This window comes from Trachypithecus francoisi, unplaced genomic scaffold (genome assembly GCF_009764315.1).
Source record: "Trachypithecus francoisi isolate TF-2019V2 unplaced genomic scaffold, Tfra_2.0 Lachesis_group4, whole genome shotgun sequence".
NCBI lineage: Eukaryota > Metazoa > Chordata > Mammalia > Primates > Cercopithecidae > Trachypithecus > Trachypithecus francoisi.
The window spans coordinates 53,868,455-53,895,666 of NW_022681469.1; the positions used below are offsets into that span (position 1 = coordinate 53,868,455).

Sequence of the window (27,212 nt, forward strand, 5' to 3'; positions counted from 1 at the left end):
GCCCAGTGTGTGGACCATTGGGGTGCTGCCCCAAGGAAATGGTGCATCAGTAAAACCTTACATTCCAATTCACCTTTCCCAAGAATCCCCCTTGTTGAAAAAAAAAAAAAATCCCAGGTGAGGTTGGGAACTGCTCTCTGTCTCTATCTTGACATCCTTGATGTAATAAATTCCTTCAGTTGGTCATCAGCAAACCATGTAGCTGCCATGGACAGATAAAGTCCACGTGGCTGCTCCCCTCGGGGATGAATAAACAGCCATTTGGCCTTAGACTACAAGTCACTTAACCTCTCTGGGTGGAAGTTTCCTTATCTGTAGCAGGGAATTGGGTCTGACAATCTCCAAAGCTATAATATGCTGTGAGTCCAGCACAGCATCTCTCAATCTTTTTATTTAAGCTGTATTCCCTGTTGATGAGCATAAAATCTGAATGCGCTCCTTACCATTAAGGTTTCAAAGTACATTCTATTGTGCCTAAAAAAAGTCAAAGCACGTATAATATTGAATACGCTTTTGCAGATTACACACATTTCCCCTTTCTCGCACCATGAATTTCTGACTTTTCCCCACCTCTTCAGTTATCATTATTCTATAATAAAATAAAAGGAAGTTGAGCTTATCCAGGCTCTTTAACATTCTCTCTAGATACTAATTATCAACTGCAAACGTGTATATGTAGGTATATGATATATACATATCTACATATATATAATCTGTATCTGTGTATATATTGTAGGCATATTTTGTGTTTATAATCTGTAGAATTCAGGCTTAAGGAGCACCTCTGGGAGTGAGTCCAGGACTTTCAAACCAGCACAAGGCAAAGAAAGGGCCCTAGAAAGTGCTATATGAGGAGCTTAGGTCAGAGGCCAAGTCTTCTGCCCCTCCCTGCAGCCAGCACTGTGTCCTCGGGTTACTTGCTTGATGTCTCAGGGCTTTGGTTTCCTTGTCCCTACCGTGGGAAGATGACTTCTGTGGGTGCGTCCAGCTCTGACATGTTCATTCTGGCAGACTGAGCAGGAAAGGAGCAAGTTGTGTGCCTGGCACAAGTCGATCTTCTTGCTCAGTGCTCTGTACCAAATGACCCTCTCCACTGCCTGGAAGAGAGAAAGGGTTAAACCTCTCCAAAGAGAAACTGTCAGAGCCTGGTGGCGGTGCCACCAGCTGAGATGACAGGTGGAGAATCCAAAGAAGATCCATGGCAAGAAGGTCTCACCCAGCCAGTGGTTCAGTGACCAGGCCTAGAACCTCCGTGACCAGTGCTTCTGTGTGTCTTGTGAGAATGCAGAGGCTACGTCATCCTGAATATGATTTTCATTCACTCAATTCACAAGGATGTGCAGCTGTTATAGGCATGGAACAGGAGCTTACATTCTATTGTAAGCCTTCAAAACCTTCACCAGGGCTGGGTGCAGTGGCTTACGCTTATAATCCCAGCACTTTGGGAGGCCAAGGCAGGAGGATCACTTGAGGCCAAGAGTTTGAGACCAGCCTGGGAAGCATAGTGAGACCCCATCTCTAAAAAAAAAAAAAAAAGTTAGCCAGGTTTGGTGGCATACCTATAAGTCTCAGCTATTGGAGAGGCAGAGGGGTAGAACTGCTTGAGCCCAGCAGTTCGAGGTTGCTATGAGCTATGATCATGCCACTGTACTCCATCCTGGGCAACAGAGCAAGACCCTTTCTCAAGACAAACAGACAAAAAAGCAAACAAACAAAAACCTTAACTAAGAACTTAATTCACTGGAGTCTTTGATGGAAGGATCCTGAAAGGGACCCAAAACATGGGACCCCACTGTCCCCTGCACAATTCTGCCCAGGGGTAAGGTCCCAGATTGCCAAGGGAGGAGGCTCTGAGGCTTGGTAGAGCTGATACACCTGCCTCCCGCCACCCTGGGGCTCTTGGCATAAGAGCCAAGTGTCAGCTTAGGGGACAGCCTGTGGCTTTGGGAGCTCTGAGCAATGCAGTAAATTAGTTTGGGGGTTTGGGGTTACTGATCTCATCCCTCAAAGCCTAGTCTCCATTAAGCTTCTTGCTGAACCAGCTGACAAGCAACAATGGAGACATGACCACAGCTCAGCAAATTGAGGCACCGAGGCCTCCCTCAGCTCTAGGTGTATGTCCTAGTACAAAGACAAACTTACGTTTATCAAGACCAGGAGAGAGTGCAAAGCAGAGGTTAGAATCATTGCAACTCTTTGTGGGGAGTACTTTTTAGTGTCCCTAAAAATTCCTGCAATAGCTGCATGATTGTCTAAGTCAGTTCAGGCTGCTATACCAATATCATAGACTGGGTGGCTTATAAACAGCAGATATGTATTTTTCACAGTTCTGGAGAGTAGAAGTCTGAGGTCAGGATGCCAACAAGGTCAGATTCTGGTGAGGACTGTCTTCCAGGTTGCAGATGCCCAACTTCTCGCTGTGTTCTCACATGGTGGAAAGAGAACAAGAGTTCTCTGAGGTCTCTTTTATATGAGCACTAATCCCATTAATGAGGGCTCCATCCTTATGACCTAATTATCTCCAAAGGTCCCACCTCCTCATACCATCACATTGTGGGTAGGATTTCAACATAGGAATTTGTGGGGGACACAAACATTCAGTCCATAGCAACATTCAGTCCAGTCTTTTCTTTTCTTTTTTCTTTTTCTTTTTTTCTTTTTCTTTTTTCTTTCTTGTTTTCTTTTCCTCTTTCCTTGCAGGACAGGCCTTGCTATTTTCCACAAGTTAATAAGAATGCCATTGTACTGAGTGCCAGACACTGTGCCAAGTGCTTTCCTTATCTGTTTTTTGTTTTCTTTTGTTTTGTTTTTTGGGGTTTTTTTGTTTGTTTGTTTGTTTTTTGAGTCAGACTGTCATCCAGACCGGAGTGCAGTGGTATATAATCTCAGCTCACTACAACCTCCACCTCCCCAGTTCAAGCAGTTCTCCTGCCTCAGCCTCCCGAGTAGCTTGGACCGCAGGTGCCTGCCACCCCTCTTGGCTAATTTTTGTATTTTTAGTAAAGACGGGGTTTCGCCATGTTGACCAGGCTGGTCTTGAACTCCTGACCTCAGGTGATCCATCTACCTTGGCCTCCCAAAGTGCTGGGATTACAGGCATGAGCCATCGTGCCCAGCCTCCATCTCTTTGAGCATGTAATCCTTTGAACAGCCCTGTGATGTGGGTGTTAATATTATACCCATTTTGTAATTGAGGAAGCTAAGGCTTAGGAGGTCAGTGCTTTGCCCGAGGTCTGGAAGCTAGGTGGGTGTTGGCCTGATTTGGGGCACAGGTCAGCACCCTGTGGTTTAACTGCAGAACTTTCTTTCAAATGGAATCTTACATAGAACCCCAATCTATAAATATATATGGAAGCAGAACTGTTGAGATTGAAATTAGGACGGGGTACAAGCCCCATGGACGCAGCCTTCTCCTGACTTTTTTCACCCCCGACCTGCCAGGGCTCCACAGAACATTATTTGAAGTTTGTTGATGTAGAGGAGAGAACATGGGCTTTGGAATGAGACAAAGAAATTCAAGACTCCCCCACTAACTGTGTGACTTTGGGCAGGTTACCTCATCCCTCTTCACCTCCATTTCTTCATCTGTAAAATGGGTACCCTGCCTGCCTCAGGGAATTGTTGGGATGATGTGACTGATGTGAGGCTTAAGGTTCATTTTCTCCTCCCTTCTCTGCATGATGTCTTTCCCCATCGCCCCTAGCTGGATGCAACTCTTCCTGCTGAACATCCACAAAACTCTGTTCTTCTGTGCCACTTCCCCTCCTGCCATGCTGTCATCTGTGCCACCTCCTGCTTCTCCCATGCCGTCATCTGTGGCCTGATTCAGATTCTAGGATTCTTTCCCAAGCAAGGATATACCTTTTCAGTTCTGTGCTCTCAGTGTTCAGAAAGTGGACTCATCATGGGTGCATGGCAGTGCTCAAGATCTTGGTATACTAGTCATTTAACTTAAATTGAAAAAAGTGTGTGTGTTGTCTGTTTAACCAGTAAGTTATGGAGACTTCAGAAATTTGTGGTTAAAGGAAAACTGTTTCTTACTCAACACTTCTGATACCAAATTGTGAGTTTTCCATACCAAGGGGATTCTCTGCAGATACCAATTCAGTGTCCTACGATTTAATTCAGTTCCAACAATAACTACCTGTAGCTGGGGCTGGGCGCAGTGGCTTATGCCTGTAATCCCAACATTTTGGGAGGCCAACTGGGGAGGGTTGCTTGAGCCCAAGAGTTCAAGACCATTCTGGGGAACATGGTGAAACCCCATCTCTACAAAAAATTTTAAAAATTAGCCGGGCATGTTGGCATGTGCCTGCTGTCCCAGCTACTCAGGATGCCAAGGTAGGACAATCACTTGAACCCAGGAGGTTGAGGTTGCAGTGAGCTATGATGGTGCTACTGCACTCTACCCTGGGTAACAGAGTGAGACCCTGTCTCAAAAAAATGCGAACCAAAAAAACACTACCCAGAGTTAGCACAGACCCCACAGATTAAAGGCTCAGTCCCACAAAACTGTACCCCCACTTCAGATGCCAATCACAAGTAATAGGTCCCCAGGTTACCCACATTTCTGTCTGACTTGGCTATAAATTAGGCGTCTCCACACCCCTCCTCAGGTTCAATAATTGGCTATAACGACTCACAGAACTCAAGGAAACACTTTACTAATGTTTACTGGTTTATTTCTATTACAAAGGATATAAATGAACAGTCAGAGATAATAGGGTGAGGTCTGGTAGAGTGCTAAGTGCAGGAGTGTCTGTCCCTGTGTGGAGCTGGGGTTCACCACCCTCCCAGCATGTGGATGTGTGTAGTAATCTGGAATCTCTTTAAACCCCATCCTTTAGGGTTTTTGGAGGTTCCATGCATGGTTGATTAAATCATTGGCCATTGATGATTGACTCAATCTCCAATTGGTCTTTCTGGTGACCAGCCCCCAGCCTGAAACTGCCTTATGTACCCCAGCCACCAGTCATCTCATTAGCATAAAAAGACACTCCAGAGATCCCAAGGGTCTGAGAAGCTCTTGTGTCAGGAAACTGAGGACTAAAACCAAATATAATGAAAGATATTCCTATCACCCCTGTCACTCAGGAAATTACAAGGGTTTTAGGAGCTCTGTGCCGGGAACTGGGGATAAAGACCAAATACATATTTCTTATTATATCACAATATCACAGTACCAGTGTGAAAAATAGAATGTCATAGTGGAAAAGTCGTGAATTCTGGAGTCAAACAGAGGCAGGTTAGAATCCTAACATTTACGAGCTATTTGACCTTGAGCTAATTATGACTTTCTGAGCCTTCTTTTCCTCTATAAAATAAGGATGGCAATTCCTGCTTTGCAGAGTTCCTGTGAAGAACACAGAAAAAGGTTGTATGGTTTTCTGGCACATGGTAAGGGAATAAAGAAAGGATTGTCAATAAATTGTGGCTATTTTTTATTAAGTTGAATGTTTCTTATGAAAAATGGGAAAACCAATTCAGTCAAGTGCTTCCTGCCTTCGTTTCTTGCCCTGTCTCAGAGGACGTGCACACTGAGGTCAGCCCACAGACTTTCGCCTGTGATTCATCTTTTGCTTCCCACACTCTTGGAGGCAAGAAATGCCGGCCTGAATGTGATTACATTTGCTAGGAGTCCTGAGGGCTTGGCTTTGCAAATATTGGTTTACATTCCCATTAGGCCCCTATGGCAGCTCTTTTAGAAATGCTGTGAAGCTCCAGTATCTCTCTGGGTTCCCTGCCAAGGTCCATCCAGCCTGTGCCGTAGCGTCCTACAGGGGTAACATGGAGCCCCCCACCCAGGGCTGGCCACAATCCTTCTGCTCCTGATCGTGTGCCCCATGCTGGCATCCCCAATGTAGAAAGCAGGTGCAACTACTTCTGGGGAGACCCTTTGCTTGGCATGGATGTAGAGTGCTCTGGGAACCACATTCTGTGTCACTCCATTAGGGATGGCTTCCTCGGATCTGCTTCCTAAATCTGTACCAACAGCCTTTTAGACACTTTTTAAACTTCTACCCAGGAGATCTAGGATTTCGAGAGATGAGTTTGTTTCTAAAGTCCCTTAGGTGAATGGATAAGGTTATTTAGGAATAGCTGTAGAAAGGGGGAAACAGAAACAAGAAGCCTTACCTTGGGAGTCCCAGTTCCACTCTGCAGGCATCTCTGTCCTTTGTAGCTGTCCATCCCAATTTGTGGCTTGATGCATTGACATGGCGTGTGAGCCTAGTGGTTGAGCGTAACCTCTCTAGGATCCATCTGTTAGATTAAAATTCCAGCTCTAGGCCAGGCACAGTGGCTCACATCTGTAATCCCAGCACTTTGGGAGGCCGAGATGGGCAGATCACCCTGAACTCGGGGATTCAGGACCAGGCTAGGCAACATGGCGAAACTCCATCTTTACCAAAAATACAAAAATATTAGCCAGGCATAGTGTTGTGCTCTAGCTACTTGGGAGGCTGAGGTGGGAGGGTTGCTTGAGCCTGGGAGATAGAGGTTGCAGTGAGCTGAGATTGTGCTACTGCACTTCAGCCTGGACAATGGAGCAAGACCCTCCCTGTCTCAAAAAATAAAAATAAAAAAAATTCCAGCTCTACACCTTATTCCCCATGTGACCCTGGGCAGGTTACTTTGCATCTGTGTTTCCATTTCTGTATTAAAATGGAAATAATAATTTATCTCATAAAGTTTCATGTTGATTAAAGGAACTTGCATGTGGAAAGCACAGTTGTACAACAAAGTTTGCTTTTAAAAAAGTTTCACAACTATTAACTGAGGGATAAGCTACAGAGATTTGTAATGAAATCTTGTCCAGTGTTTCCACTTGTGATTACTATGGAAAGGAAGATGTTTGTGGCTCTTCCTCTTGTCAGAGCTGTGGTAGGTCCTTACCTCAGCCCAGAGAGAATCCAGGGACAGGGCAGGGGATGCTCTGTGTGTGTGTACACAGGCATGTATGTAAGATGAAAACAGGGAGGTGCAAGGTGCCTATACTGGAAAAAAAATTGTTTATTACTTTTTAGTAATTGTGTATTTTCAGTCAATTTGGACTACTGTAATTAAAGAAAAAAATAATAGGTAGACCCAGGTTGTAGTTTTGTAATTGGGAGTTTGTAATTTATGGTGAGTTGTCTGATTTGCCTAAATGAAAGAAGTAGGATTTTTTGGGGGGTCCTTATCTTCTAATATAGTTACATAACTATATTAGATAACTAATATAACATAACTACCTACAATGAAGCAGGGTTTCTCAGCAGGGGTGCTATGGACATTTTGGGCTGAATAATTCCTTGCTGTGGGGCTCATTCTGTGTCTTACTGTAGGATGCTGAGTGGCTTCTCTGACCTCTACCTACTGCATAGCAATAGCAGTCCCCACCCCACTCCTAATCTTGACAACCAAAAGCATCTCGGGACATTGCCAATATCCCCTAGGGTACAAAATCGCCCCCAGTTGGGAACAACTGCCATAAAATATAACATGCCCCCATTTGTTATACTGTATTTCATGCTTTTCTGTATTTAAATTTTTTATCAAAGTGAAATATATATTTATGCCCAGAAATGACTTCTGTGGAATCACATCCACATGTAGAAAGTTGACTCCTTCAGCTTGCACAGAGCTAGCCATTGGAATTATTTCCCTATCACACGTACATGCAAAGTGTAAAACAAACTTACAGCAGTCTATAAAGTTGCGGTCCTTTCCATTTCAAAATAATTTTTTTTTAAAAAAAGGCAAAAGAAATAACACCTTCATGTACACAGATCCCACAGAATTTGTCAGCCACACTTGGCACTAGTCCTCTCAGCAGAAAACCATACGGCTCCACACTCTGCCCATCAGACAGAGATAATCCTTGGATGTCACTGCTACTTAAAAAAAAAAAAAAAAAAAAAGGTTTAGAACCAGAGAACCTGGATATCATTCAATAGACAAGAGAGGATTCGATTTTTTTTTCCTCCTTCTCAGAGAGGGCTTTTTATTCCCTTTTCTGATTATATTTTTGAATGCCCTTCAAGTAGCTGTTTTTCATGTTGATGGTGATGCAGTAGAATTTAATGAACTGTGAGCTAAAGCAGAGAGGCTGAGCAGAAAAATAAATGAGTGGCAGAAACTCACCCCTGGAGCGAGGCATGGCATGTCCTGGCTGGCACCCCATCCTTCTGTGTACATCCAGATGCTGATGCTGGTTGGATACCGAGAACAGCATGTCTCAGCAGTGCTACACATGGGAGCCTAATTAATGAGGATCCAAGGTTCCCGGCAATTGTTCTTTTTATTTTGTCTATCTCCAGGTGACCTCTGGTTGAGGAAGAGACAAATCATATGTGCCTCTGAGCCCCAGAGAGAGTTAGTCCTTCCCAATGTCAGTGCCCCCTGGGCTTTCCAGAATGTCAGGGGCATCGTCACCTGCTAATTATCCCACCAAGACTTCCTTTCTGAAGGTGTTGCTTGCCCTTGCGCGGGGTTTGGCAATGGCAAGCAACACCTTCTTTTTGTCAATTAAGTTAGATTTGTTTGCTGACATTAAATTGTTGTTATTGTTATTGTTAGTTGTCTTTTATATGACTAGATTTTTTTTTACATCAGAAGTATAAAATAATTAAAGGAAATTATTCTCATTGAACATATTCTTTGTCAAGTTTGATAGCATTAATTAATAAGACTTGGCAAGAGCACGTGAATCTGTGCAAACTTTATTTCATTAGTAGAATTTTTTTTATCTTTAATTTGATCAATCTTTCCCAAATCCAGAATTAACTCCTGGTATTGATATAATCTTTTGAGTTCCTTATGATCAGAAACAATGTCTGCTATTGTTTTTGCTTATTTCATTTTTCCACCATCGCTAGTAAAGTGCAGTTACACTATAGATGCTAAGGAAATCCTTATGATGGATCCTAAGAAATTCTCAAAGGAAAGAAATGACAGAATGACTGATTAATGAAGGGTTATCCCATAAATCAAGCATTACAACCGAGAGAATCTACGACTAAGTAGGACTATGTTTTGCTTCACTTCGAGTTTTTATATTTTGAACTTGCTACTGCTCAAATTAAAGTTAATGCTGGGTCCAGAACATAGCAGGTTGACCTGGTCCCACTTTTCACTCCACTAATGCAGGATAAAAATAACAGCAATAAAGCTAAAACACTTACTGAGCACTGACTATGTGCTAAACATTTTAATGTGTTATTTAATCATGCCATCACCCTAAGGGATATCTGGTTGTATTATCTTTATCTCACACTCAAGAAAGGGAGACCTGGGGGACTTAAGAAATTTGTTGAAGGTCAGGCTGATGTAAGTGGCAGAACCAGAATTCCAATGTCTGACTCCAGAGTGCCTTAACTACTACATCGGTTGTATGTTTTGTGTCTCAAACTCGCTGCAATGCCGTAACTAAACTTGGATGAAGAAAAGTCATTTTCATCCCCTGTAGGATGCTAAAAAGTAAATAACAGGTGCTTGGGGCAGGTGAGCTTCATTACTCTTTCTCATTTTAATCCACACTACTGATCTTCTCTGCTTATTGGCATAGGCAGGGAACTTGAACCAATTTTGAGGGAAGGAAGAAGGAGGAATAAATTGGTAATAGGGAATACGTTTAGAGCCTTAACCACAGCATTTGAAATAGACCTTTAAATACATGAAAGCAAGAAGAAGAAAGCTTGCAGAAGAGATGGAGTGGGTACCACATATGTTCTCCTAAAAGTTCTACCTATAGTTTCTTGTTTATCCCCAACAAATGAGCAGATCCATGAGACTCACAAAGAGTAGATAAATTCCTCCGTATTCAATGAAATTCTCTTTTTTCATGTTTCTGTGAATCGAGTAGAAATGTTGCAAATAAGCACACAGCAGATATAATGGTTCAGCTCAAATTTAGAAATAAATGAGTAGGATCTTCATAACTTTAGGATTATTTAGTTCATATATTTATATACAGGGTCTTCCTCTGTCCCCCAAGCTGGAGCACAGTGGCACGATCACTGCTCACCGCAACCTCAACCTCCCAGGCTCAGGTGATCCTCCACCTTAGCCTCCTGAGTAGCTGGGACCACAGGCATATGCCACCATGTCTGGCTAATTTTTTTTGTATTTTTTGAAGAGATGGGGGTTTCACCATGTTGCCCAGGATGATCTCAAACTGCTGGGCTCAAGTGATCCTTTCGCCTCAGCCTCCCAAAGTTCTGGGACTACAGGTGTGAGCCACCACATCCAGCCAGAATTCATTTTTAGTTGAAACAATCTTCTAGTTATAATCTCATCAAAGCCTATTTCTTGAAGGCTGAGTGTCTTGGATTACATTCTCCAGAGTCACATGGTTTCAATTCATTTATTTATTTGAAAAATATTTATTGAGCACCTGCTGTATGCCAGGCACTGTTCTAATGCTGCAGACACAGTGGTGAACAAGACAGGTAAGGTCCTGGTTTTCTTGAGGCTTATGTTCTGGTGGGTTAAATAACAAATAAATACATGATCAAGCCATGTGAAGAGCTGTCACAAGAGTGTCCCAGCAGAGAACACAGAAGAGTAAAAACAAACAAGGCATGTTTGAGGGCTTCAGAGTAGTAGACAAGGACCAGAATGTCAGAGTTATGTAGAACAGAGTCTGAAGGTTGGGTTTTATTCTGGGTGTGGTGCTAAGATACTGGAGGATATTGAGTGAGGGAAAGACATAATCTGGTTTCTGTTTTCTGAAGCTCACTCTGGCTGCAGTGGAGCCCAGGAGACCCGGAATGGGCTAATGCATAGCTAGCGGTAACGGATCATTGTGGTAGCTGTGGAGATGGAGAGAAAAGGATAAACTCGAGATCTATTTTGGAAATGTAGCTGACAGAATTTGCTGACAGATTGGATTGGATTAGATTGGAAAGGGAAGAGTCAACATTTATTTAGAGTTAGGTTGAAGGAGAATGGCCAGTGACTTGGCAGAAAAAGTAGCAGAGAATGACTACACGGAAGCCAAGAGAAGAAAGCATTTCATAGATCATGTCAAATGCCAAGAGGCTGAGTAAGACGAAAGAGAAGAGGTTAGTGACCTGAGGGTTATTGACCTTGACAATAGCCAGTTGACAATAGGCAATTTTATTTGTGTCTTGAGATTTTTTTCCAGGAACAGATGACTTCATTTTTGCTTCACCAACAGCCACCATTTTTAGGCTGGTAGCACCCTCAGTGGTTTATTGGCGTGTATGCTGAGCTCGGCTGACACCCAACTGAATCGTCAGCTGGCTCCTTTGCCCTCTGCATCTCTGTGACCTATAGCACTGATTACTGTGCAGCAGAGTGACTGTGAACACTAGACAGTGAGCTCCTGAGGGCTAGGACTGTGCCTTGGACATCCCCTGAGCCCACCAGGAAGCACTTTTCCTGGCTTCTAGTAGACACTCAGAAGTGTCTGGGATAGGCCGAGGTGGGTGGATCACCTAAGGTCAAGAGTTCGAGACCAGCCTGGCCAACATGGTGAAACCCCATCTTTACTAAAAATTCAAAAATTATCCAGGCATGGTGGCACATGCCTATAATCCCAGCTACTCAGGAGGCTGAGGCACGAGAATCGCTGAATCTGGCAGGCAGAGATTACAGTGAGCCAAGATTGTGCCACTGCATTCCAGCCTGGGTGACAGAGCAAGACTGTGTCTCAAAAAAAAAAAAAAAAGTGTCTGGGATAAACAGGTGGATAAACAGGCAGAAGGAAGCACTCCTCCTATCCCAAATTCACGTGCTCTTGGCACCTTCTGCTTTGCCAATATTAGCATATACGGTGGCTGGTGCAAACGCTTATGTACTTATCCACCCCTCCCCCCCCTCACACTCTCAAGGAGCCAGGACCCCTGCCAGGCTCACCATTCAATTCCCTGAGTCCACACAAGGAGTGCTGGATGTCAAAAGTTAATGCCTAATATACTGTTTTTGTTTGTTGGGGTTTTTTTGTTTTTGTTTTTGTTTTTGTTTTTTAAAAAAAAGAATCTTGGAAGAAAGAAGGAAGGAAGCCAGCAAGGAAGGGAAATTGACTCACCAGTTGTGAATAAGCCAAATTCCACATGTAAGCGAGTACATTCATTTAGAAGACATGGCTGCTTGAAAGAGAATGACCAACTCTGTTGAGACGCAGTTGGAAAGGCTGATGCAGGGAGACATCCTTGTTCTGTGAGCAGTGGGGAGTCCATGGCTTTGATCCCTGACCACAGCTGATTGCTGGAGGGCTCTCATTGTAACGTGACCCCTGGCTTCTGACTCATCACTGGCGTGTCCTCGCCATGCAGGCTGCTCCATTCCATTCCTCAGAGCTGTATCCACTGAGGAGAATTTGGATAACAGTCATTGCTTTATTTAAATCTGAGTAAGGAATGTTAGCAGCGTTGATTCAAAAGGTCATCTCGGAATTCTCCCTATCCTGAGCCATAAGCAGAGAAGCATCTCCCAAACAGTGCTTTCTCTATAACAGTAAGCCCATAGGAAGAACAAGGGTTTGGGTGGATGCATACCCTTGGGAAACTGTGCCAGATTCCCCCTCCCAGAGCCTCGTAGCAGCTATTAGCACATTAAAGTGCCAAGGGGTCTTGAAGTCAAAAACAAAAATGCATCTATTTCACATTGGAGTCACATCGCCCTCATCCAAATTCAGCCACATGCAGTGGGCAACAAGAACAACAAAAATGCATGTTTTTCCTAAGAACATGGCCCTAGACACTAGCTCACCCTTTCGTCTGGTGTCTGAGCAAAGAAACAAAGATATTTCCCAATCCTGGAGGAGAAACTGGCCATGGGAAGGGCCCACTGTCTCACATACTACATATACTGTACTCTTTCAAGAGGAGTTTTGGTCATACAGGATTTTCGATTCCCACCCTGACACTAGAACCCAATCCCATGTAAGCTACAGCATTCTCCTGTCAATTTTCTTTAGGGAGGCCCTCGGAGTATTCTCAAGGAGCTGATTCTTATGTCTTTATCTGGGGTCACAGAGAATTACTGACTCCTTCCTGGAGTGTCACATGCTAGAAACCTGTGTGCAGTCTTGCCCCTAGATGCTGCAAATCTCTAAAGATACTTCCAAGCTATGTCTTTTCTAAATCCGAAGTGCTTCTTCCCATGATGTATAGAGCTACCATGCTAGGCTTTCTTTCTGTTTTGTTTGTTTGTTTGTTTGCCCGCCCCCGAAAAAGGTGCTGTTAAACTGATGTTGCATCTCACAATTAATGACATCCTGGAATCAGGGAATACCGTTGATGGTTTGGGTAGGACCTTTCCCTTGTTCCTTTGCAGGGCCAGGCGCTTCTGAAAACAGAGTGCAAATTTGGGAATGCTGCATAGGAGACGCACAGGAAATAGATAGGTCCGGGGAAAACATAAATTGGGGGGCATAAAGGATGAAAGAGTCAGTAAACCATTTCACTATGATGAATCCCACTTCATCTGGAAAAAATAATCTTTTTTTTCCAGAGAAAGCAGCCATTGTCTTTGTTTTACCATGCTGGAACTACGGATTTCTAAGATTTGGTTTCTGTTATTTGTTTGTTTATTAGCATCATAGATACTTTGCTTTTCTCCCCCTGAATTATTTTCTCAAATTCCAAAGCCTTCTCTAGGGGTGCATTTTCCTAAGGTAACAATGGCTTAGTTTACATCATGGCTGTGGTTTTCTGCTCATCTTTATAAGTGGCTGCCTCTACCCCATACGTAATCTTCTTAAACAAGCACTTTCTTAAATGAGGCAACCCTCTTAACCAAAGAGCACTACCATATACTCATTAAAAAGAAGGCTGTGGGGCCAGGTACGGTGGCTCACACTGTAATCCTAGCACTTTGGGAGGCTGAGGCTTGTGGATTACTTGAACTCAGGAATTGGAGACCAGCCTGGCCAACATGGCAAAACCCCGTCTCTACTAAAAATACAAAAAATTAGCCAGGTGTGGTGGTGCACGCCTGTAATCTCAGCTACTGGGGAGGCTGAGGCAGTAGAATCGCATGAACCTGGGAGGCAGAGGTTTCAGTGAGCCAAGATCGTGCCACTGCCCTCCAGCCTGGGCGACTGAGGGAGACTCTGTCTCAAAATTTAAAAAAAAAAAAAAAAAGCCTGTAATCCCAGCACTCTGGGAAGCTGAGGCGGGCGGATCACAAGGTCAGGAGATCGAGACCATCCTGGCTAACACAGTGAAACCCTGTCTCTAGTAAAAAGACAAAAAAAAAAAAAAAAAAAAATAGCCAGGCTTCTGTAGTCCCAGCTACTTGGGAGGCTGAGGCAGGAGAATGGTGTGAACCTGGGAGGCGGAGCTTGCAGTGAGCCAAGATCACACCACTGCACTCCAGCCTGGGCCACAGAGTGAGACTCCGTCTCAAAAACAAACAAACAAAAAAAAAGTTGCTGGCTCTGACTGACCCCCTAATCCTATGACCTGCATTTGTCAGCTCTGGGCATCATCCTGATAGTGACACTAGCTCCAAAAACGTGAATCAAGTCTCCCAGTGCGTTTAAGAAGGTAGGGGCTAGATGGTGTCCCTTTGAAAATTTTCCTCCCACTTTCTTGACTGAGCTGCCTTTGTCATATTCTTACAACAAACCCATGGGTCCCTAGGGATTGGTGGTGAGGAACTTCTAGCCCTTACGGCCAGCCTTTGCCTTAGCTGCTCTTTGAGGTGGGTACTGGTGATGGTGGCAGTGCAGAGCCAGCCTAGGAGACAAGTGGGGTGGCCAGAGGAAGAGGGTGTACCCCAGAGCTGCCCTCCTCTGTGGCTTGTAATATTTGTGACCAAGAAACCACTGGGCTTTTTGCCCTCCCCAGTGCCCCATATGGAGGCTGAAGAACTATGGTCCTTTCATTTATCTCTTTTTAACCACTTCTTCCCGACCCTCGCTTGTCTATACAACTATTGATCAATGTTACTACGATCCTGCATTCCATCCTTTTAAAGTCGTTAGGGGGTTTCTTTTTCATATTTATTTCATTATTCAGCCGGCACTGGAGTTGTATTGGGCTGGTAGCACATCCTGGGGAGGAACCATCCATCTGGTTTTGATTTTGATTGGGGGGATTTTTAGGGTGAAGTGCTCATTTTTCCTGAGATACCTGGGCCTATATCTTCCCCTTGTGTCTCCTGTTTAGCTTTTCCCACTGCTTTTTCAGAAGTGAAAGAGCAGACAGAAGGTCCCCTACGAACAGTTAACTATGGTATTTTCTCGATTCCAGGATGCCATTAATTGTAAGGTGCCACATCCATTAAATAGCACCTTTTCCCAGGTCCCGGGGACACTTCAAGGACAGTCTTGTCATCCACCCAGCACTGGCGAGCAGAAAGAGATGGGTAGAGCGTGGCAGTGCAGGGTATGGGCCGGGCAGTGTACCAAGAGCAGCTTCTAGCACCATATGACTAGGTCATAATTAACCCACACATGTCCCTTCTTGTCTTCTGGGAGTCAGGTGCTTCACGTTCCCTTTGGCTTAGTTTAGTTCAAAATAGAAAATAATGAAGCTTCAGTGGTCTTGGAGTTTCCTGCTTCTTGTGAGATACCCCTGATAATTGTCATGTAAATTAACTAGTCCTATAGCAGCTAGGCCACACAGGAAAAAAACCACACCACTGCTAGATGGTAATTTAGGAATGCGATTTTAGTTTTCGGATATAAAGGGTGGTGAGGGCGTGGCCTTACTATTGTTTTATTTTTGATACTTGTTTAATTTATAGTGGTCAGAGAACATTATAGGTTATCCATTTTATAATTCATGATAACTTCCTTTGTGACTAGCTAGCTTGTGAACCACTTTTGTAAATGTCTCACATGATTGAAAAATGTATATAATCTCTATTGTGTGCAGAGTTCCATACATTTATTTTATATTTTGTAATTTAGATCATGTATGATTAGAAAATTTATTTAATCTCTCTTTTGTGTGTAGGCTTCCATATATTGTTTATTTTGTTTAAATCTTGTTCATTCTTGCCATTTTTTGTCTGCTTGCTCTGTAATTTCTGAGAAGAGAGTTTTAAGTCTCCTATGATAGTTGTAAGTGTGTCAGTCTCTCCTGTAACTCTGACAGCTTTTGCTTTACAATTTTGAGGCTGTCCTGTTGGGTACATGTAAGCTTAATTGTGACGTCTTTTTAGTAGTATTGTCTTTGTGCCTATTAATGCTTTTGCCTTAGGTTCTATTTTATCTGATTAACATTGCTATTCAATTTTCTTTGGGTCAATATGTATTTGCCTCATTTGTTTCTTTCTAATCTTTTATTTTCAACTTTTCTGTGTCATTTTGTTTTAGGTGTCTCTCTTGTAAAGCAGTATATAGCTGGCTTTTTAAAAAGTCCAATCTGACCAGGCGCAGTGGCTGATGCCTATAATCCCGGCACTTTGGGAGGCCAAGGCAGGCAGATCACCTGACGTCAGGAGTTCGAGACCAGCCTGGCCAACATGGTGAAACCCCATCTCTACTAAAAATACAAAAATAAGCCAGGCATGGTGACATGTGCCTATAATCCCAGCTACTCAGGAGGCTGAGGCAGGAGAATTGCTTGAACCCAGGAGGCGAAAGTTGCAGTGAGCGGAGATCATGCCACTGCACTCCAGCCTGGACAACAGAGTGAGACTCCGTCTCAAAAAAAAAAAAAAAAAAAGTCCAATCTGATATTGTCTTTTAATAGGTGAGTTTTATCCATTTACAATTATTGTAATTATTTTATATATTTGGACTTATTTCTAACTTCTAATTTATATTTCTGTTTACATTGCTTTTTATTTGCTTCTTTGTTCTCCTTTTCTGCCTTCCATTAGATTAGTACAATTTTCCTTACCCTGTCCCCATTTTTCCCCCTGCTATCTTGGTCACAATAGACTTTATTTCTAAAACCTATGTGTTTAATGATTGCCACTATGTTTTTAACATGCATACAGAACTTTAGTTTTTAAAGACTAAAGTTATCCAAGATCTCTATCTTCTCAGATAACACAACGATCTTTGCTTACTTTACCCACTTACAGTCAACTGGTAATCACAATAAAGAATTGAAATCATGGCCCAAAACACTGGCAGTGTGTCTCAGCCTACTAATTCATAGGCGATTAGAGGCACCCTGATTAATTTATGAAGCATGAACTTTTTGCCGATTCACTGTTTTACACCCTGAGATGCTTTGGGGCACATCTCAAGTTCAAGTGATACTTCATTCATAGCTCATAATCTATCTCTCAAGTTCCCGAAAGTGTTCTCAAGTAGGATTGGACAAAGGGGAACTCAGAATCCTGTTATCCACTACTGGGACCTATTTTCATAAATCAGATCTGTCGTTTGTCATAATTTTCAGTGAGAACATCAGGGGGCTCCTCCTCCCTGCTTGACACCTGCTTCCCTGTTGTTTTTTTTTTTTAATTATTATTTTATAAAACATCTGTTCCCTCTTCCTTTGATTCTCAAACTTTACTGTGCATATACATCTTCCAAAAAATCTTGTTAAAATGCAAATTCTGATGCTATTCAGTAGGTCTGTATTTTTGTTATTATTTTTATTTATTTATTTATTTTTTGAGATGGAAACTTGCTCTGTCACCCAGGCTGGAGTGCAGTGGCACGATCTCAGCTCACTGCAACCTCCGCCTCCAGGGTTCAAGCAATTCTGCTGCCTCAGCCTCCTGAGTAGCTGGGATTACAGGTACCCGCCACCACACCCAGCTAAGTTTTGTATTTTTAGTAGACACGGGATGTCACCATGTTGGTCGGGCTGGTCTTGAACTCCTGACCTCGTGACCCACCTGCCTTGGCCTCCCAAAGTTCTGGGATTACAGATGTGAACCACTGCACCCAGCCCAGGTCTATTTTTGACGTGATTCTTGGTGATGCTGGTGCTTTTGGCCCACAGACCCCACTTTGAGAAGCAAGTGCTTAGAGAACAGAATTTAGCTAGGAAACTTAAGTTTCAGCTCTAGGTCATGGTTCCTTGATACTTACAGAATAACAGATAAAGAAACTTTCTCTTTGAAGGGGTTGGGGTTCAGGATTATTTTAACTCTAAAGGTCTCCTTAAGGTCTGGCAGGGTCTCTCCGTCCCTCCTTGGGCTCAGATCAGACTGGCTGAAAGTGAGTGGTCATTCAGTGCTCTGTGAAGTCCCTCCACCTCCGCCCCCAATTCCTCTGCTGTCCCTCTTGAGGTCAGCACAGCACACACTTCTAGTCTCAGGCCTGTCACTGTGTCATTTAGATGTGACTCATGTGAGTCAGTGCCCTGAGGAAAAGTCTGCCTGGGGTTAGGGGCAGGCTTCCTGGTAATTTATGTTTAACACAAGCTTTTAATAGAGATACACTGCTAAGTAGTAACCAGGAAAAAGATTCTCTCCTCTTAACGGGTATCCATTTATAGGACTCAGCTGTTGAAGCTCAAGGGTAGCATTAGGCTTAAGCTTAATCTTCTGTATACCGTAATTTACAGCACTGAGTAAAGCATTGTATGTACAACTATTTCAGTCATTTGCCATGATAAATAGCTATTGCTCTTGGCAGAGCAGAAACGCCATCTATGCTTTCCATTTATGAATATTGAATTGTCTCAGGCAGGCTTTTGCCGTAAGTTTTTAAAGGGGAAATCCCCAACTAATCACATCGCCACACTGGCCCAAAATGTCATCTCCCTGCTACGAGCACCAGTCAGATCTTAATCCAGGCAGCAATTCTGCAGTGCACGTGTTTCTGGTGAAGCCTGCACAAAGCACTTGTAGCAATTCCAAGTGCAAGTCCTGCTAAAGGCTGCAGTTTTACACCGAATGCCACGAGCTGTTAGGGAGAAGATTCAGCTGGTGGCAGAACGCCACTGGCAAGGATGAGGAAAATAACTTAGAGGTGATAATCTGATGCAGGAAAAATGGAAGGGGCATGATTCTGTCAAATTCCTGATGGTGAAAAGATGATGTCACCTATTGAAACTAAGGAGACAAAAAGGTTAAAGAAAATGCCCAGGCTATAAATCCCTAGGGATCCACTCTTCAGGAGCTCAGAGACACATATGCCTTCTACCAGTCTTCTTCTCTTCAGATACTGTATTCCCTGCTGGCTGGGAGGAAGCAAAGTGGATATTCGTATAGGACATCAAGGTAGAATGACCATCTTCTCCTGGGAAATCCCTTAGGCCTGAGTGAGCAGGTCACCCTACACTCAGTCTTCCAGAAATTTTCCGTCTTCACCCCCCATTCCTTCCCACCAACAAACTTCCTGTGCCCGAGGAACTAAAATACTCAGGCTGGTATTCTTTAATTTGTCTCACGTTTCTGTGTACCCACTATGTGTCAAGCATTGCCTGAGTGATGGGATAAGAGAGTCCAGCACGAACACGAGACAGCGAACACACAACATAGTGTGCTGTCGCCTGTTTTTGAATACCATGAGGTAGACTGGCATGGTCACGCTTCCATGGTCACGCTCCCAAAAGCCACTTCTCAGCAATGTCTCTGGAAGATGATTCCTCTGAAAACAGTTGAGAGGCTTCTGTTCTCACAACCGCCTTTTGAGCTTGATCATTTGCCTGTAGAAATATCTTCCATTTCTACAGCATCTTGCTGTTTCCGAAGCAGTCTTGTAGCTCACTCATTTTGATTTTCATAACAACTAAGTAAGGTACACTGGCGGATACTGGTTTCACAGATCTGGAAGTTCAAAGAAATTCAGTGATTTGCCTGAGGCCACGCAAGTGATAGGGGCGGAACTGGGACTAGAAGTCAGGATTCCTGACTCCCCACAACTGCATTTTCACAGACAGAGACCCCAGAGGGGAAAAAAGCTCACAGAGCAGCAAAAAAAATGCACCCAGTACAGGAGGCAATTTTACTTTCATGAAACTTCCAGCATTTACAGTTTCTAATTCTAGATTTACATACAACGAATACATCCTCTAGCTGTCTCGTATCTTCCTTACACAGGACCCAAGCTTTCTGCAATAACTATTTGAAAACTAGTCTTACAATTTTAACTCTGAAGGAAGATTACTCGTCTTCTTGTAGGTTCTGGTCTACCCTTTCATTTCTTGGCCAAAAGATTCTATCAGAACAAAAGTTATGGTCATGTCAGCAGACGCTGGGAGTAAATACCTTCAGCATTCTGATTAGTTGCAATAGGTAATAAGAGAACTGTGCAGACCCAAAACTCCAAGTATGTGTTTCATGTATGTAAACCTACTCATGATGGGTTTTGGCTGAAAGCTAAGCATTGATGTCCTTGCCACGAAAGCTTAGAGTCGCTTATTAGTATTCTGAGAGCTGGAGTACAGGCACACATACAACTTGATCCTGTTAACGTCTCTCATTCCCAGGCCACAGATAAATTTGTTGAATAGGAAGTTGAGAGAAAGCCATCTGGAGAGAGAATTGTATGCAAGTGGCTCAAGTGACCTGGCAATTTGGGAGTCCCTTGCAACCTTGCTATGACTTCCTACCTCTGTTTGCCCATCTATGGAATGGGTATGGTGGTTATACACCAAGATTATTATTAGAAATGATAAATTTGAAAATGCCTTGGCATGTAAATTGTGCTATAATTATACCTCACTGCCACATGGAAAATAGGCATTTTTAGCTGAAATGTGTAATGAGGTTAGGCAGGGAACATCAGTTGGTGGCAGGAAGAGTGTTTCCAGAGACAAGAGGTATGAGGAGAGGGGGTCAGATGCTCACTAAGGAGAACAGAGAGACCATCTACGAAGCAGCCTTGGGCATCACGATGGAATGTTCAAAACAAGCATAAAATGAACGTTGGACATCTGGCCTGAATTTAGAAACAGATAAGGGGCTTGGAGATGAGCCTGTCTTCTCAGACTGCAGGCTCTGCACTCCAGCCCTGAGTACCAACCGAATTCCAGAGAGGTGGACTAGAGAAGGAGGAAGGCCTGAGCAAGCCATTGCCCACATGGGCTGCAGCCGCTGGGTTTCAAGGAGCTTTCTATCAGAGAGGCAGCAGAAAGGTTCTGAAAGAGCCAGACCCCAGAAAAGAGCTATCTGGGCTTGACCTTAGCTCTGCTATTCACTGGCTGTATGACCTTCAGCCAGTCCTCATCTCTCTGTGCCTCAATTTCATCAACCTCAAAATGGGGGTAATAATAGTACCTGTCTCAGAGGTTGTCAAGAGGATAAAATAAGTAAATAGGACTGCAATGTGTAGGAGAACACAAGGCATCTATACACTTAAACACAGCGAGGCACTTCTCTGGCCTTGTGAATTTCAGCACATGGCAGAGAAGAAACACAAGCTGGGCTGGCTGAGGAAAGCTCGCCTCCAGAGGACTGAATGGGTTAACCTGGAATCACATAGTCATTCCCAGAGAGGACGCATGGCGGGAGAGAAGCAGCAAGGCTCGTAGCTGGATGGATACATGGCCTTGGCTGGACCACTGGCTGGCGAGTATAGGGGCTTATGTAGGGCTAGGTTTTGCTCGGGTGGACCCTCTTGAAACTCCCAGTGGGCCTCCCTCCTAACCCCAGGAAAGCTAGAATCTTGGGGGCTTCTGTGTCCCCAGAAGCAGATTCCAGTGGCCAGTGTCCTGGAAATTGTTGTCCACTTATCTCACTTGTATCAGTCTTTTCTAGGGTCATTTACTGACACTATGCTTTCTCTACTCTGGAGTCATTCCCCTGCAAAATCATCCCCCTGTTATCTATCTGCCTCAACACGGGAAAAATCCCTGTCATCTGGAACCCTTGCTTCCTGCCCGCCGTCCTGCCTCACTGCAGTGTGTGGGCAGATTTGCTCTCTGCTGCACACGTCTTCAGAAAGACTGAATTTCAGGCTTTCAGAGCAAGCGTCTTTGAATCCACTGGTGAAAGGAGACAGCAGTCATCTGCTGGTTGGTGTTTGCCAAAATGTGGCCTTAGAATGGGATGAAGTGATGGCTCCTGGCATGGAAGCTGGTTCCCCCTAGATGTACATCCAGCCTGAACAGCTCCTTTAAAACCAGAAGCAATTTGTCATCTTTTGATTCTCTTCCAGCACTGTCCCTGTCACAGGTAGATAAATGAGGCAGCATATGGGTGTCCAAACGCAGGATCTTCTAATCCCAGCGGTTTCCCATGGAGCCGTCACTTCTCGAGGGTGGAGAGCACAGTGGGGTGGTCCCTGGCTTCGGGATTGTAACCATAAGCATATTTTTTCATTGCATGTCCCATTTATATGCATGAAATGCTTTCTCAGAATCTCCCAGCTTCGGTGTCATTGATAGGTGCATTTCTCATTTCAAAATCCTGAAATGAATCATACATTTGTGAGCTCAACATCTCATGTCTGTAGTTCCACAGAATGCTACTAATCAAATCAATGTCTCAGCACAAGCCAACAAGCATCCCTGACTTAAAAACAGATGGAAGTTGAACTTTTTGTTCTAAAAAGACTTGATTACAGAAAGTCAGTGGGAAAGGTGCATACATTTCAGTTTCCTTCGAGTTGCATGCACTGCAAGTGGCTTGAGAGATGCATTCAGGGTTTTCTACGCAGCCCACGTGGACTCTGAATTTGTTGCTTACATATAAATAAAGCCACCAGGTTATGCCCAAGGATGCAATAGGTAGAAGAGGGCTCCTGATCTAGTTGCCAAAACATGGTTGACCTGTGATTCCTTTGTAAATGAAGGATAAGCCTGTGTGGCGAATGAGCTCAGCCCCTGGGCACACCTCCTGCCTATGCCAAAGGGTTGATACACTTTGGCACTGCCTATGCTAGTGTGTTTCTAGTCTGGGCCAGACAGTTTCAATTTCTTCTGTGGCCATAGGTCACATTCTTCAACCCCACAGCTGCCAGATTTAACTAGACATCCTTGGTCACAAGGGCCCAGGCTTGACTGGATCAGTTTAAGTTCATCCCAAATACAGGAAAGTCATCTACTCTGATAGTGAGTCCATGAGCATCTTTGAGACCCAGTGAGTCCATGAGCATCTTTGAGACACTCTGAGAAAGGAGAAAATGTGGAGCATCTTCTCCAAGCAGGATCTGTTGAGCATGGATCAGATTCTTACACAGGCTACTAATGCTGGTGACCATAAGAAGTTGATAGCCAGCTCTTCATTATCTGTGGTATTGAAGGAGAAATCTAGCATGAACTTTAAAATTTCAAAATAAGTCCCACAGTTTAGGCTTTAGCCAGGGATTTCATACTAGAAAACTTTTAGGGGAGAGTAGTATTTCCTTTTATGTTTTCCCAATTAATCAGTAGTTTAATGAGCAGCAAAATGACCCAAAGGGGATGAGAGAAAGCACAGGAGGATCATTTGCCTGGGGTTAAGAGGTGAGTCTGGGTTCCTGTTTCTGCCTCTTTCAGACTCTGTTCATCTACAGACTGTATGTGTTTGCTACATCTGCTTTGTAGGATCAGCATCTGCTTTGTAGGATCAGGGAAGGATCAAATGAGTTAATGAATACAGAAATATTCCAAGCCCAGCACACAATACATATGAGCTGTTATGACTTATTTAGGGTTGTTTTGTTTTGTTTTGTTTTTTTCTGACCCAGGCTGGAGCGCAGTGGCACCACCTCTGCTCACTGCAACATCCACCTCCTGAGTTTAAGCAATTCTCGTGCCTCACCCTCCTGAGTAGCTGGGATTACAGGCATGCACTACCATGCCTGGCTAATTTTTGTATTTTTAGTAGAGATGCGGTTTCACCATAGTGGCCAGGCTGGTCTCGAGCTCCTAACCTCAAGTGATCACCTGCCTCAGCCTCTCAAAGTGCTGGGATTACAGGTGTGAGCCATCACGCCCGGCCTAGACTTATTGTAAGAGAAGGTGGCGAGAACTCCTACTTCAAGGAAGATGGTAACACTGAATAGTTTGTTCATTAAGACAGACAGATACCTAAGTGAATCTTTGAAATAATCCTGCATTTCATTCATGGTGGAATCTCATAATCTTTTTTTTTTTAAGTCTAAAAGCCTGAGCCAGCTGTACATGATATATTAAACCCACACATTTACTTACTTTAGAAAGGTTACTATTTTGAAAGTATGATTGTTCCTGGAAAAAAAAAAAATTTTTTTGATGTGCCTCCTGTCCATTGAAAAGTTACATATAAAGAATAATTTCTGGCCAGGCGCGGTGGCTCAAGCCTGTAATCCCAGCACTTTGGGAGGCCGAGACGGGCGGATCACGAGGTCAGGAGATCGAGACCATCCTGGCTAACATGGTGAAACCCCGTCTCTACTAAAAAAATACAAAAAACTAGCCGGGCGAGGTGGTGGGCGCCTGTAGTCCCAGCTACTCGGGAGGCTGAGGCAGGAGAATGGCGTAAACCGGGAGGCGGAGCTTGCAGTGAGCTGAGATCCGGCCACTGCACTCCAGCCTGGGCGACAGAGCGAGACTCCGTCTCAAAAAAAAAAAAAAAAAAAAAAAGAATAATTTCCATTCCTTGGATTATGTCTTCAGATTCCTGCATTCTTTTCAAGCTTTGTAATAAAGCAAGGGAAGGGAGTATTGTGAACTCCTTGAGGAAGACATTCCCTATCATTCCTCCACATTGCCCCAGAGTTCACCATGTCTGACAAATAGTGGGTATTCAATCAATAGCTTATGGCTGAATGAATGATTTAGATGTTTAATCCTATAAGTCAGTGATACACAACTTGTGGTCATGTGTCAGAATCCCCTGCATGGCTTGTTAAAATCAATTGCAGCTCCCCCACCCCAAGTTTCTGATTCAGTAGCTCTGGGTTGGGGCCCCAGAATGTGCATTCCTAGCAGGTCCCGAGATGATGCTATTGGCCCTGGTACTATACTTTGAGAACCACTGCTTTGGGGTCCACTCCACTGCTTAGGTCCATTGTGTGTGTGTGTGTGGTTTTTTTAATCTTTGCCACGCCTTCTAGAAAATTGACATCTATCTATGTCTGACTTTGCTCCATTAAACTGAGATTAATTTTGTAAAAATTACTAAGATTTGACCAGATGGAAAAGCTATCTGGATTTTTTTGCTTTTAGTTAAAAACTATGGCCAGGCACCATGGCTCATGCCTGTAATCTCAGCAATTTGGAAGGCCAAGGCGGGTGGATCACTTGAGGTCAAGAGTTCAAGACCAGCCTGGCCAACATGGTGAAACCCCATCTCTACTGAAAATATAAAAATTAGCCGGGCATGGTGGCGGGCACCTGTAATCCCAGCTCCTCAGGAGGCTAGGGCAGGAGAATCACTTGAACCCGGGAGGTGGAGGTTGCAGTGAACCGAGAACATGCCATTGCATTCCAATCTGGGTGACAGAGCGAGATTCCCTCTCAAAAAAAGCAAACAAACAAAAAAACTAAACTTTGCCCTGTGTATAATTATGAAAGAAGTGACTATCAGATTGCCACCTCCTGCATGGGTGTCTATGCTAGCAGGACACAGCTGGTTGGGGTGAAGTATAGTGGCCCACCTTGCAGCATTTAAGCCAGATAGCATCTTCATCCAGTTTTGGGATTCCCACCTAGAGTCAAATGCACTTAATGGCAAAGCTGAAACGAGACATGACCTTTTGCAGAAATTGCAGATGAGCAAAAAGGGCACAGGAGATGAGCATATGATACAAAGGGGAACACGATGTTTGCAAAGTCTCATTCTGGCTGTGGGCCTGGCTGAAGTTATTATGCCCACGGGTTTAGAAACAAGAGGTAGCCTCATAGCCTGAGGAAGACTGCTGTCTGCAAAAAGTCATTCTCCTAATGCCAGATGTCATTCTGGATGGCAGGCAAGAGTGGAATTGCAAACCCAGGTCTTGGGGAGCTCCTCCCTCCTCCATTCCCCCTTCTTGGGAAAGAGTCCTTGAGACTGTGAGGACTGAGTGGACACAGAGGGACGGGTCAGTGGAGGGGGCAACAGGGATACCAGACATCCCAAGAGAGAAGAGATGAAAACAGAACCTAAGAAGGGAATTGAAGGGGAGAAGAAGACGAGAGCCTTACCCTAAAGTAGGAAGAGTGTGTTAATAACCTGTTGCTGCCTAACAAATGACTCCAATGTTAGCAGCTTAGAACAAATCTGTGTTGTCTTGCACAGTTTCCATGGGCCAGGGATCTGGGAGTGGCTCAGCTGTATGGTTCTGCTCAGTCTCTCATGAGGCTGTAGTCAAGCTTTCATCTGAAGGCTTAACTGGAGTTGGAGGGCCCACTCCTAAGATGACTCCCTCACATGGCTGTTGACTGTATGCCTCAGTTCCTGGTGCTCAGTACCTTAGGCCTCTCCACAGCCCTGCTCACAGCATAGCAGTTGACTTCCCTGAGAGCCAACAACCCAACAGAGGGAGGGAGAAAGTCAAAATGCCTTTTATGGCCTAGTCTCAGAAGGGACATGCTGTTACATCCACTCTATTCTGTTCATTAGAAATCAGTCTCTAAGTCCAGCCCACATACTACAGGAAGGGAATTGGGCTCCACCTTTGGAAGGGAAGAATGTCACCACAGTGACACTCTTGCCAGGCTCAGAAAAGCACAAGAATCATTGACAGGGCCTTTGGTGTAAAGATGAGGAGGGCTGCAGCCATTGGGGCCTAGGGGTGCAGCCTGATTGGGCTCAAGAAAGATGGTTGGGTAGAGGAAGGGGCATTAGAAACTCTCCATGGGCTTGGAGCCTACCATCCAATGGGAGTTGTGCAGGCCCCTTCTCTCTTTCAAGCTAAGAAGTGACTTTGCTTAGAAAAGCAAAGCCACCTGTGAGTCCCAAGACTCAGATTTGGTTCCAGAGAAGAGAAGGACAGGGCTCGAGGCTTAGACCCAAGCCTGTGCTGGAGAAAGAGCAGTACACAGCACTGTGCATCTCCTTCTAGGTTGTCCACCCTGCCAGGTGCCCAGTAGGAAAAGAATAGGGATTGAAGGCAGAAGGGATGTCAAGGAATAAAGAGAAGCTGCTGGGCTGTGATTCTCAGGAAAGGCATTGGGAGGGGGTGTTAAACAGGAGATGGAGGAACTCCACTATTTTTTATTAAAATCCCACTCAGGATGATAGCTCAGTCCTGCCAGTAATGACAGCAGTCAGCCCTTCGTGGCTACCGCTCCTGGGTTGCACAGAGTCCCTCCCATGGGGTGGTTGTTTGTTTTGGCCACCCTGGCTCCATAAATGGATTCCATGTAGCAGTCTTCTTTTGAGAATGCAGAGCCATTGGGGTCATATTGTACTGTGTCTGTTCTTATCTCCCCTATCATCCCCAGGGAATAAGCTAATCAAACTTACTGATGATTTTACACTGAAAAGGAGATAGCTAATAACTTGGGTGA

At 44.1% G+C, this 27,212-nt stretch overlaps 1 protein-coding gene across 9 annotated transcripts in view; it reads left to right on the forward strand.

Moving 5' to 3' along the window:
* ATXN7L1 (ataxin 7 like 1) overlaps positions 1-27,212 on the forward strand; it is a 271,184-nt gene that overhangs the window by 89,168 nt on the left and 154,804 nt on the right. The window lies entirely within an intron of this gene.